Raw genomic sequence first — 14040 nt, forward strand, 5'->3', positions numbered from 1 at the left:
ATGCTCTAGCACAAACTTAAAGGAACCAAAAATAATTATAACAATCACATAACATCCTGAAGGCCTTCAGTGTCGAGGACTGAGCAGTGTCTAAAGTTTCTTTAGAACACACTTCAACTCTTTCACAATAGATCAATTTTGCTTTTGGCATCTGAGAAATATTTTCTCCTCTGAATGAGCAGCTGACTTACTGAGAGCAAGTGACGTTAGAGCAGAGGAAGGCAGGACACAAATGCCTACTCTTGATTCTGAAACTCACTTTTCTTTTCTGTGAGACAAGGGTTGAGAGTCATAAAACTACAGGTTTATAAGAGGATTTACACTGAATCTTTATTAAAGGAGATGTGGGCCAGACTGCCAGTTATCTATCATTCAATGTCCACTGCTCCTTTCCTGGGTAGAAATGATACTTGTACTTATCTGGGAACATTTCCCAGCATGACTTGTAGCTAGATTTAGTGACTAAATTGTAGTCAGTCACATATAAAAGTAAGTGTCACTTGTTCTTTGAGTACAATTTTAAAGGGTTTCAATGCCCTTCTTCATCCTTCTTCTTTTCAGCTGCCCCAGATACATATGCACTGGCTTGAGGACCAGCATATTGAAGGAACTTGAAAATGGAAGACCACCTCCACCCTACTGCCCTCTTCAACAGAAAAGCAATCGGGACTGGTTCCTGACATTGTGCCCTGTGGAGCTGTCATTACAGCTTAATCACTCCACTCACCAGAGAACTCGACATATCACATCACACGTCTTAAGACTATTTAGGATGATGGCACACATTCCAAGCCAACTTTATGATTTCCTTTTTGGTGATCTCCTCCTGTTGAAAAGTAAAATGTCCTCCCAAAGGTTGTTTTCTGACGTTGGTTATTTTAAGTGTCCCCTATCAGATTGCCATTCTCCCCTCTCTTTTCTCATGTTCTCCTCTGAATGGATATCCATCCCTTTGTCATCATTTTGTCTAGTTTTCTGATATCCTAACCATTCTCTTAATTTCCAGTTCCACCTCCTGTATACAAGGAATATTATTCTGGAAGACACTTCCCTGAAACCTGAGTTTCAACAGAAACTTGGGGGCAAGGGTTCTGCCCATACAGTGAGAACAAGCAATTATAACCTTAAGAGAGTATGGGAATTCTGATGTCACTACTCCGTGATTCTTTATTTTCAGTCAATAAATAACATGTACCTCTGATGATGGCTGTATGGTCAGGCAACTCAAGATGGCTTCTCTCTATACATCTTCTGCTTGACTGGTGCCTGCTTCACCTACACACAACTCATAAGACTGATCTTCCTTCATATTCACCCCAGGCCCCAGCTAATGACTGTTCTAGATTTAGATCAGAACTCACCACTATGCTTATCCAAGGGGTGGTGAGAGCATGACCCTGTGCTGATTACCCTCATAACCAATGAGCCAACCTGACATCAACCCCCCTATGACTGGTAACCTCTTCTTACCCACCAGGAGCAAAGACTGCCATCATGTCCTGCCCTCCAGCTCCCACACATGGCAGGATGTTGCTCCAGGACTTTGCTTCAGATGTGTAAGATCACCCTAATCATTAAACTATTGATTATCTCTGTTGCTGACTCTGGGATCTTTCTCAGGTCTTGAAGCTGGGCAAGTACAGGGCTTGTAGACCTGCAGGGTGCAGTCCAGTGCTGACATAGCTAATTAATACCCTCACATAAAACACTTCGTTTATATAAACATAATGTAACTAGTAGCCAAATTGGGTTCAAAAGAATGGAAATACATGGAGATCAGAAGCAACCTTAGCTCTAGGGTCCTCAGAAAGCCCAGATTCAGTGGGATATCATGGTACAGCACAAGGCTTGTGGGGAGAAATGAATAGCAGGCACAGCTTTGCCCATCTCTTATCTAATTCTCAATAGTTCCTTCTGTATTGGACCAACCTGGGATGTGTCTATGTCCATTCAAATACTATCCCTTTCTGAAACTCTTATGAAAATTTCAGTGCACATCATGTTAATTATGATGTTTCACTCATGATGCCACTTAAACTTATCATCATCTTGCATTGTTTCAAAATATTGAATGTATGTAATTACTCTAATTATTTATGTTGCCTTATTTTAGTTGTGATGGTTATATATTTTTTCAGGTTTATTTTCTTCTCTTGTAAAACTGTCTGCTCAAGCAAAGTAGATCTACCCAATGTTTCACAATGATACCCTGTACATTTTGCCTTCCCAAAATGTTACTTTAAATATTCTATTTGAAGAGTTTTCTCTCTCTTCTCACTCTGTGTGAATAGTGTTCATCCTTCAAAAACCAGTCAATGCCAGTGACTTCAAAAGGGTCATTCCTCTCACAAAAGTGTATCTGACCTTGTGAGTATGCTTTTTCTCAGAAAAAAAAATCATGAATTTGCATAATTTGTTTGGCAGTTTCTATATGCAGGTATATCTTATTTTATTGTGCTTCACTTAACTGTACTTTGCAGATACTGAGTTTTCTCTTTACAAATTGAAAGTTTGTGGCAACCTGGTCTCTGGCAAGTCTATCACTGCCATTTTTCCACATTGTATCTCTCTGTCACACTTTGGTAATTTTCCCAGTATTTCAAACTTTTTCATTATTATTATATTTGTTATGGTGACCTGTGATCTTTGATGTTACTATTGTAATTGTTTCAGAGTGCCATGAACCCCACTCACATGAGATGAAAACCAGATTCACAGATGCTGTGTGTGTTCTGACTGCTCCATTGACTTGACTGTTCCCCCATCTCTCTTTCTTTCCTTGGGCCTCAATATTCCCTGAGACACAATAATATTTAAATTAGATGAGTTGATAACCCTACAATGGCCTCTAAGTGTTCAAGTGAAAGAGGAATCAATCAATATTTTGCTATCAATTATTATTTATTGTTATTTTAAGAAATTGCCAGACATCTCAAATTTCAGCAACTGCTAGCCTGATCTGTCAGCATCTAGGCAAGACCCTTCACAAGTAAAAAAATTATGACTCACTGAAGGCTCAGATGATGGCTAACAGTTTTTAAAGTATTTTTAATTGAGGTATGTGTATTGCTTTTTTAGATATAATAGTATTGCAAGCTAAATAGACTACAATGTAGTATAACATAAATTTTATATGCACTTGGAAACCAAAAACATTATGTGGCTCATTTTACTGTGATATGTGCTTTATCGTAGTTGTCTGGAATTGAACATGCAATATGTTTGAGATATGCCTGTATACCTCCTTCTATCATGTATCTAATTATGTCCCTATGAATCTACTTTCATATCTACACATATATCACTTTGTTTGTAAATGCTAAGAAAGTTAATACAATTTAAGGTACCACTTCACACCTACCAGGATGGCTATCATTAAAAAAAAAAAAAAAAGACAGGCAATAACAGAAAAGAATGTGAAGAAATTGGAAAATTCATACCTTGCTTGGAGTCAGGGGAGATGTAAAATGGTGAAGCCAATTTGTAAGGCAGCTAGTTCTTCAAAAAGTTAAAGAAAGAATTATCATATGATCCAGCAACTCCACTGTCATGCCCAAGAAAATTTTAAAAATACATTCAAAAATTTGTACACAAATATTCACAGCATCACTATTCATGATAGCCCCAAAATGGAAACAAGCCAAAGACTATCAACAAGTAATTTTGTAAATAAAATATGGTACATCCATAGAATACAATATTATTTGGCCATAAAAAGAATGTAGTTCTGATTATGCTAAGTGAAAGGAGTCATACACAAAAAGCCACATATTAGATACAATTTATATGAAATGTTTAGAATAAGTAGGACGATAGAGACAGAAAGTAGGTCAGTGATGGTCAGGGGCAATAACCAACTGATATATGGTTGAATAGAGGACTGACTAAATTATAAATAATAAGATAAAGGGGTACTTTGAAACAATCCAATCCAATTTTCCTCTTTTTGTTTATTAATTTTGTTGGCCTTCTTTTTTCTTTTAAATTTTTTAGTTTCTTTCTTTCTTTCTTTTTTCTTTCTTTCTTTCTTTCTTTCTTTCTTTCTTTCTTTCTTTCTTTCTTTCTTTCTTTCTTTCTTTCTTTCTTTCTTTCTTTCTATATTTCAATTGAAGTAAAGTCAGTTTACAAAGTTGTGTCAATTTCTGGTGCACAGCATAATGTTTCTGTCATATATGTATTCATACATATATTTGTTTTCATATTATTCTTCATTATAGGTTACTACAAAATACTGAACATACTTCCCTGTGCTATACAGAAGAAACTTGTTGCTTATATATTAAATATATAATTGTACATATATCTACAAACTCCTAATTTATTCATTCCCACCTCCTTTCACCCTAGTAACCATAAGTTTTTTTCTATGTCTGTGAGTCTATTTCTGCTTTGTAAAGAAGTTCATTTGTGTCTTTATTTTTAATTTGTTTTAGATTCCACATATGAGTGATATCATATATAATTTTCTTTTTCTTTCTGGCTTACTTCACTTAGAATGATAACCTCCAGGTCCATCCATATTGCTGCAAATGACATTCTTTTATTCTTTTTATGGCTGAGTAGCATTCCATTGTATAAATATTCCACAGTTTCTTTATCCAGCCATCTGTCAATGGACACTTAGGCTGCTTCCATATCTTGGCTATTGTATATAGTGCTGCTATGAATATTGGGGTGCATGTATCTTTTTGAATTAGAGTTATCTCCAGATATATGCCCAGGAGTGGGATTGCTGAATCATATTGTAAGTTTATTTTTAGTTTCTGTTAAGGAATCTCCATATTGTTTTCCATAATAGCTGTACCAAACTATATTCTCACCAGCAGTGTGTGAAGGCTCCCTTTTCTCCACACTCTCTCTTCCGTTTATCATTCATGGACTTTTTAATGATTGCTTTTGGTAGTGTGGCCATTTTAACAATATTAATTTCTCCAATCCAAGACCATGGGATATCTTTCTATTTCTCTGAGTTATCTTTAATTACCTTAATTAATGTTTTGTAGTCCTCCTGATACAAATCTTTCTCCTCCTTGGTCAGATTTATTCCTAAGAATTTTTTTTTAATTGGATGAGATTTTAAAAGAGATTGTTTCTTTACTTTCCTTTTCTGATATTTCATTGTTAGTGTGAAGAAATGCAACTGAATTGTCAATGTTAATCTTGTATCCTGCTATCCTGCCAAATTTTTTTTTATCAGATTTATTAGTTTTGTGTGGAGCTTTTAAGGTTTTCTATATATAGTATCATGTAATCCACATTTAGTGACAATTTTACTTCTTCTCTTTGAATTTAGATTCCTTTTATTTCTTTTTCTTGTCTGATTGCTGTGGCCAGGACTTCCACTACTCTGTTGAATAGAAGTGATGAGAATGGGCATCTTTGTCTTGTTCCAGATTTTAGAGGGAAGGTTTTCACCTTTTCACTGTTGAGTATTATGCTGGCTGTGGGTTTGTTATAAATAGCTTTCATTATGTTGAGATATGTTCCTTCTATGCCCATTTAGGTAAGAATTTTTATCATAAATGAGTTTTGAATTTTATCAAATGCTTTGTCTGCATCTATTGAGATGATCATGTGATTTTTGTCCTTTCTTTTGTTGATGTGGTGTATCACATTGTTTGATTTGTGTATATTGAACCATCCCTGGGATGAATCCAAATTGATCTTTGTGTATGATCTTTTTTATGTGTTGTTGGAGTCTGTTTGCTAATATTTTGTGAGGGATTTTTGCATCTATGTTTATCAATGATATTGGCCTATAGTTTTCTTTTTTGGTAGTATATTTACCTGGTTTTGATATTGGGGTGATGGTGACTTTGTAGAATGAGTTTGGTAGTATTTCCTCCTCTTCAATCTTTTGGAAGAGTTTGAGAAGGATCAATATGTGTTCTTCTCTGTATGTTTGGTAGAATTCCCCAGTGAAACCAAATGTAAATTTTCTTTGCATTCGTCATAGGATGTGTTAAAGCCTATATGACTACCATTCTAAAGCAAATAGATATACTAATGGGCTAACATAATTAAAAAACAGGGTAACCACAAATCAAAAGCAGGGTACACAGACCCACGGTTGATGCCAAACCCATCCCCAATGTGCACCAAATCTCCACTCATTTGTCTTAGAGGCACAGGTGCACAAATGCACCAGGAGAGCAAATCAACCACCTCTGCCTGGGACTAGAATGACAGTCTTGCCTGTGATGTTGCAGGGCCCCTGGGTAACAGTTCATGTTTCAGCCCCTCCTCTGCCCAGAAGACAAGCACCAGCAGTTTTACCCCTCCAGAGCAAGCTGAGAAGATGGCTGTGACTGAACCCCACCTCTCTTCTCACAAGAATGCTCATCAACATTGGTGCAGAGCAATACCCTGTGCACTAGTGGAGATGGCAGCTATGAAGGTTGCAATGCACCCCTCATCCCACATGCAATGGTGCTTTCTATGGAGGGACCCAGATTGATTTGCACTCTCTTCTAGCCACAGCCCGCACCACACTCCAGGCTCCTGAGGCTGCCTGTGTGCAGTCAACCCCAGTCCCCTCCCCAGGCTCATCCATGGAAGCCTGAGTTCCAGCAGCTCAGCCCAGCCTGTCCCCACTGGCATGCATCTTAGGCTAGGGTTCACAGTGACTCTCACTGCTGGTTTCTCTTAGTTCTTTCTGCTAAGCTGCTGTTGCTGCCTCCTCTAAACCTCTGAAGCTCCTGTTCTGTCCCTGTGGATCTCTTTGCTGGAGAGGGAGCTTCCCAGGGTGAGGGCACTTTTCTTTCTATGCTGCTCTCTCTCTGTGAAGCATATCAATCACCAATTTCCTTTTTCTTTCTTTTTTTCCTCTACCTGGTTTTGTGGGGCTTTCCTTGTATTTCCAAAGTAAGAGAAGTTATGTCAAATTTCAGGAGTTATTCTGTGTGAATTGTTCTGTATTTGTATATAATTTTTGGTGTGTTCATGGGACAGGGTGAGCTATGTGTCCTTCTACTCTGTCATCTTGGCAATCCCTTTTCTGGTCTTCAAACTGCCATACATTTTCTTAACAAATAACACCAACTGTAAGTGCATAGCAGTTATATGACTGTCCACTGCTGTGCTTCCCTAAAGAGTCATAAAGAATGTGAATGGATCTACACTTAAAAGTGCAAGTATTCAATCTTTGATCTCAATTTTTCAAAGGCATTCCTTCCAGTTGCAGTCAGTGCTTGGCTGTGTGGCTGAATTGCATGAATTCAGTCAGTGAGTTTATTGATGTTGAACAGCAGGAACTTGTAAATACAGACAGTTGAAATTGCCAGTTTACTGATGAACCCTTGCATGGGTAAGCAGTTGAAAGTCTCCTGCAGTCAGCCTTGCTGAGCAATCCCTGGTAAATTGGTAGAATTTCTTAACTTTTTTCTCCCAGTTTTCTGCCTTAAAGAAGTCAAATACAATTCCTTGGTTTGACCCATTTTAATTATTCACAAGAAGTACGATGCACAAAATTTTGCAATTGATGACTCAAGATTAATATCAAATAAAGAGAAACAAAATATGAGGTCAAGCTATGGCCAAAGGTGCTATTTTAAATACCAACATCTAAAATTTAATACGGAAATATCCTATCTTTTGTTTCTAAAGTTATTAAATGGAAATAATTCACCTTATCCCACAGGAAAACCACATAGCATTCAGATATGAAGACACGAATATATCTGAGTCCTTTTTAAGACTCAAATAAGCTGAATCATCTATAGAAGCAAGTACTGATATTGCCAAGTACTGCACTTCTTTTCATTAAAGGCTTTTTAAAATTTGCTCATGACAGGTAGCTGAAGTATATTTTAAGTTAGTGTGTTATTTTTTCTTTATACTTTGTTAGTAGAGATTTCATATCCTTTCACTCATATCAATTTTTATTTAACATGCAAAAGAATTGAAGGGAAATGAGCAAACTGCATAAATGATGGTCATTTACTGAGATGGCCAAACTCCCTTAGCCAAGCACTTCCCTTTAGCATAGTTTAATTTAGTATAGTTTAATTTTGTACTGAGAAACAAAGCTGACCTTATGCTTGTGTTTTGGAATTTGCATTTACACAAGTTTAGTAAAACAGTATTATTCTATTTGTATTATATTATCACAAGCTTTCAAAAGTGTATCTCAAAAAAGTAACTATTTTTATTATTAAGAGATGTCCCAACAAGATGTCATAAAAAATGACATCTAGAACAGACTGTGAAATAAATGTTTTAAGGAACAATTAGGCCCTTTGTCCCATTCAGTTTCTTGCTGATTAATTTTAACTACCATTAATTGAATTTATCTTCAGCATGCTGAGTAAAAAAATCTTAAAATCAAATGTTTTGTATAGAAAATATGTTTTCTATTTCTCCTGTTACAATGGTGAAATAAAGAGACATTACATCCTGAGTTTTTGCTGGTGATTATCAGTTATAGGAAAGTACATAAATGATAAAAACAAATAGTAGTAAATATTTGTTTAATCAGTCTATGTTTAAGTAAATTGTGTTGTCCAGATGTAATAAAAAGTCAATAGTTTAAAATCCTGTTTCTTCTTTCATTATTTATGTGTTCACAGAAAGTTTATTTAATCTTCCTAAACCTTGATGTTTTCACCTTGGGAAAAAAAAAAAAAAAGCTAAACTAAATTCTGGGGATAACAGAACCAGTGTTGGAGAATTAAGGAAATAATTTATTTTAGGTCCTGACATGTAACAGTTTGACTACAAATCCTTCCTTCCTTCCCTCCTTTTTCTCTTTCACTCCCTCTCATCTTCCTCTCTCCCTCTCTTCCCTACTTTCTTCTTATTCTGTCCTGATTTTAATAATCAGATTTGCTAGCTAGCAGGACCATTTTACTACCTCTGTGTATCTAGTCATCCACAATTATAGCCATCTTATTCTACATTATATTAGTGTGATAAGCACACATATAGATTACTTTTATCAAATATGTAACTTATTATAGTTTTGATTTTAAGTTAATTAGCTATTTAATTCAGATTGTCCATCATTTCTTAGAAGTCACTGAGTATTCGTTCCAACACTTAAATGAGATATGTAACCAATGGAATTTTTTCAACAGAATTGTGAAATTGAATTTTAGCAGTGACATGCAATAGTTTTGTGGATATTTAGTGATAGAATTTTGTAAGATCTCTTCTGTAATGTATACAGTGTGTACATTTTTTCCAATGTCAAAGAACTCCAGGCTTTGAAATGTGAGGTTCAAATGGATCATGTGTTAAACTGCATTGGTTGCTTGATCCTTATAAAAGCATGTTTAGTCATTGCTATTTTTGGTAGTGGTTTTACCAAAAGAATCTGACAAATTTAATTGTGATAGTTAACAAATAATTGATAGATTACGTGTTATCACGTAACATAGAATGAATAATTGAATGCAAAAAATTCAGCATGACTACTTCTACTCTATTTAAGTGTTCATATTGACAACTACCTTCTCCTTACACTATAGTTACATTTAGTTAAATGTCTTGAAAAACATTATTTGGAAAACTCAAGGTTCTTGGGTGCCAGAACCTTTAATGTGCAATTCATTTTCACAATTTATGATTCTAAGAGAGTTGCTCCAAGTCAAGATGAGGGAATCTGTTAATCAAAATTCGCAGAAAGCTACAGAAAGGACTGCTTCCAGGTAGTTTTCTTTTTTCAAAGACACACAGGCATTGTGTGAACAAGACACTTCTGTTGTTTTTGTTTTTGAGTTAAGATTTTATTGCTGAATTCTGATCAAAATAATTTATACATTCTAAACTTGCACTGAATGAAGGGAAAATCTGCACAAGATGGATTGGTTAGATGGAACTTTGTATTCTCTTTTGAGAAGTGTGTGTCCCTATACTTTTGCATATAGATCAAGAACAATACTTCAAGGCATTCTCACCAACAGCAAGCAGATCTCCAATTTAGAGTGTCTTGTCTTGCTTTTAATTTGTATTTAGAGTGTACCTTATTCTAATTGGGAAGTTGTAGTCTCACTTCTGTAAGTGGAACAGTGAAGCTGTTTATGTCTGAACTTGTTACATGTTGGTATTATTGTGTCTTTTGGGGACTGGGAAATAAGTAAGCTTAATAAATTGATTCAATTTTGAGTGTGTTTGAGTTTAATGAAACTTAAATTGTACTGATTGATTCTCAACACTTTAATTACAGGTTAATTTCAGATCACTGAATTGTTTTACTTACATCAGGGCATCACAGATAGGATAGAATATGTTGTAATATTTTGGGGGGGTACTGTTATTTTGGTTTTCACACTATTTAAAAGTTTTACCTCCATCTCCACCAATGACAAAGGGACAAGAATACAGTTGTTTAGAAAATGATACATTTGTAGACCATCTGCTCTTTGCATAGAACTGCATGAGCATTTGCTTATAAAAAGGAATTATGCTCCTCTTTTTAGTGTGCAGATTAAAGACAAGTCAGGAGAGAAAATGTTAATGCAGGCAATGAGAGGGCAAAAGAAATATGATTTGTTAATTACTACAGGAATGTAAAATGCAGGTGGAAAGGTACATCAGTGAAGGTTAACCTAAATCTTGAATTGTGAAACAAGCTATAACCGTGTAATGAAGCTGAACTATTTACAATTGTTCAAATGCTTTGAATTTTTTAATCTCAAATCCTTTGCTCAGAATGTTCTTCCCTGTGTCCTATTAGCTTGTTATTTATTTTGAAGATTTTTCAGAATTGCTCCATATTATCCTTCTGTAACTCTCCTCTGAACTACCCTCAGTAGAATTAAATGTTTCCTCCATTGTGCTCCATTAGTAGCTAGTACATATCTTTATCATATAACTATTCAGATACATGTATATCTCTTCAGCTTGACCTTAATCCCCTAGAAGTCAAAGCTTTGTTCTATTTTTTCTGTATCTCCATTTCCTAGTGCATGCTCCAAGATTTTATTCCTCTACTCAAACCTTACTATTGAATCTATACTGGAAGTATCTTCTCTAGACACTCTTTGGGGAACCTGTTTTTATGACTTGTAATTGCAGCCCAAGACACCTCTCATTGTACCTCTAAGTTCAATCTGATCACCTCCTCTGAAGTTTAACCTATACTCAGCTTTCCACCTGACATCTCTGCTTTAGTGCCAGAAAAGGTGTCTCTAACACATTTTTCAAACTCATCTCACTCCTTCCAAAAACTATGTCCCCTATTTTGCTGATTAAGCTCAGATTTTATGGGCCATCCTTGATACTTCTGTATTCCTTAGTCCTCACATACAAAAAATCACCAATTCCTGATAATTATATTTCCAAAAAACACCTTCTTGATCTTCAGCATCATGGCCACCACCCAGCATCTTCTAATATCTTTCTCTCCTTTTATTCACTGAATTTCAGTTGCACTGGACTCTGGTGTACTGAAGACTGTGACTTTTACCCATCTCAGTACTTAAATGTGATGATATTCTATCAGAAAAACATGAATTTGAATTCTTGGGCATGGCTATTTCCTTCTCTTCACTCAGCTCTCATATTGACTTACTTCTTTAAGGACAATACTGGGCTGCATATTCTATACAAGAATCTGCTACCCAGATTGTTTTCTTACAGAGCATTTGTCTCTTTCTTAGTACTTAAAATCTCATTATTTTGTATTCATGTCTGCCTTTATTATATAATATTCATTTCCCCATTCTAATTTAAAAACCACGAAGATAGTAATCATCTCACCATTATGTACCAAACATGTAGAACAAAGCCAAGCACATAAGAACACCATAAATATTTGTTAAAAAGATGAATGTATAGATTGAGAAAGAATCAAGAGAAACACCATAATCAGAAGGATAGAGGATGCTATAATGCAAGCTTCGTGGAGGCAAGCATATTTTGTTTTAATCATTATATCCCTTTGTCTAAGGATATTCTGATGTGTTATATGTATTCAATATTTGTTGAATAAATGTAAGAATTTAGAAAGTAATGCTTAAAGCAGTTTTGAATGACAACATCAATGTCAGGATATAGATTCAAGAAAAATAAAATTAAATTCTTCCACATACATGAGACACTTCAGTTTTTACAAAATTTCTGCTAACTATATTCACTGACTTATCAATCAGTAAATAAAAGGGTTAACAGCAGTTTTTTGGGTCACTGTATAAGATAATGTAATCAAGATAATGAAGAAGCAGAAATAACTTAAAATCAAGGAACACAGTAATAAACGGACTAATTATCAAAATGACTTTCATGGAGAAGAAAAAATAACAAAAAGCACTCATTTTAAATTTTGATCTGTAAGTAACAAAGGCAAAAACAAGAATTTCAAAAAAATTAAGTATACATTTAATGGTATAAAACTTCTATAAATATTGGTTTTCTGTCACTTCATACAATAGTTATCCAACTGCAAAACTGTACAATAACAGATTTCACATTTATTTCTTCTTAAAGTCAATGCGTTAGGCTAATTTCTCCTATCCCATTTCTGTTTCTTTTCACTCTCTCCAGGAGACAATGGAAAAGACTTCTAAATAACTACAGCATTTGGCCAGTTCACAATGGAGGAAATAATGAACGGCGTAAGGAGCTAAAAATCATCTATAGTTTGAGTTTTAACTTTCAGATGATAAACAACCCTCAACCTATTTTAGATTCTATTTTAGAAAGAATGAGAGGAGTAAATATGATATAACTAAATGTCCATCCAAATAAATTTCAGAAATACATGTAAATAGATTTTTTAAAAAGTTAACATAAAAGCATAATTTAAATTACAACTTAAAAAAGGCTTAAATTTAATCCTAATTAAGCTGCACATATCTTTGTATACTGTTCAGTGTGAGGATCTCATTAAATAAGTGTTTTCTTTTAAGTCTTCTCAAAAAATAAGGGCATTATATTGCTTTTCATATGCTTAATGATATCTGTTTTGTAGTGTACTCTGATAGACACTAAAAAAATTCCTTTTATGGGCCCCAAGATCCCTGACATCACAAGGAAATGATTCATTTACAACTTGGGTAACTGGTGAGTTATTTAAGCAGTGATTTGGGGCTATTGTTAATAACAAGGTACATGAAAGCTTCTTTATAAAACTAAAATTATATAATAATAATAAATAATACCATTTAGTAAATGGTAAATGTATTATGTAAATTGTTTCATGGAATCCCACACTCGGGACCTGGGCCTATTGTTTCCCTTTGAATAACAGATTCTCCCCTAAATCATTTGAAATCTTTTCCCTGTAAATTTTAAATAGGATAACATTATTTTGCTATAATAGAGTAGTTTAAATTTAAGCACAACCATTCTGTTTCAATTATAGAAGTGTCATTGGGATTTAATTACACAATTTGAAAGACTGAGAGCAAAAACTACCTGGGTGCTCCTGATCTGAGAAGGAAGGCCTATCTCCTCCAGACCAGGGTTTCTGGACTTTGGCTTTATTGCCATTTTGGACAGGATTGTGCTTATGTGTGTGTCTGTGGTGGGGGGGGGAGTGAGGAGGGATGCTGACTTGTACATTTTATGACATTTAGCAGCATCTTAGACAAGATTGCAATAGCAATGCACTCCTAGAATGACAATCAAAAATCTTTGCAGATCTTACCAAATGTCCCAGGGAAGAATTACTCCACGTGGAGACCTACTGCTTAAAAAAATAAATAAATACATAAAAAACTCTGAGCAACCCACCTAGCCACTTAAAAGCATAATCCTTCAGCCTCTTTTCCTTGGAAACCTGGTGGAATCAGTGCTGCAGCTGTCACCCATTCTCTACGAAAATCACTGCCTTTGTCTGAAGTAGTAAAGCTGAGATACTGCACTCAAGAACTCACTACCAAGCAGTGAGCAATCTCCTCTCTACAAACATCATGGACTCAAGTCAGGAGCCCTTTATCCTTTACCCTCTTCCTCCACCCTCTAAGGTAGATGGAGGTAGTAACCAGATGTGCTTTATTCAATCTATGGTTTCTTCCAATAGCCACATTAGAGAAATGAAGCTGCTCTTGTTGGTTCAAAAACGGACCCCATACATAGAGTGCAAAGAGAGACTGAAGA

General features: G+C 35.2%; 1 long non-coding RNA gene across 1 annotated transcript in view; it reads left to right on the forward strand.

The window, feature by feature from the left end:
- LOC135320726 (uncharacterized) overlaps positions 1-1374 on the forward strand; it is a 45461-nt gene extending 44087 nt beyond the window's left edge. The window contains exon 3 of the long non-coding RNA XR_010379996.1: positions 562-1374. This is a non-coding gene — a long non-coding RNA (uncharacterized LOC135320726). The remainder of the gene's footprint in view (positions 1-561) is intronic.
- Positions 1375-14040: the final 12666 nt, after the last annotated feature.

Source organism: Camelus dromedarius, unplaced genomic scaffold, assembly GCF_036321535.1.
Source record: "Camelus dromedarius isolate mCamDro1 unplaced genomic scaffold, mCamDro1.pat HAP1_SCAFFOLD_114, whole genome shotgun sequence".
Classification (NCBI taxonomy): domain Eukaryota; kingdom Metazoa; phylum Chordata; class Mammalia; order Artiodactyla; family Camelidae; genus Camelus; species Camelus dromedarius.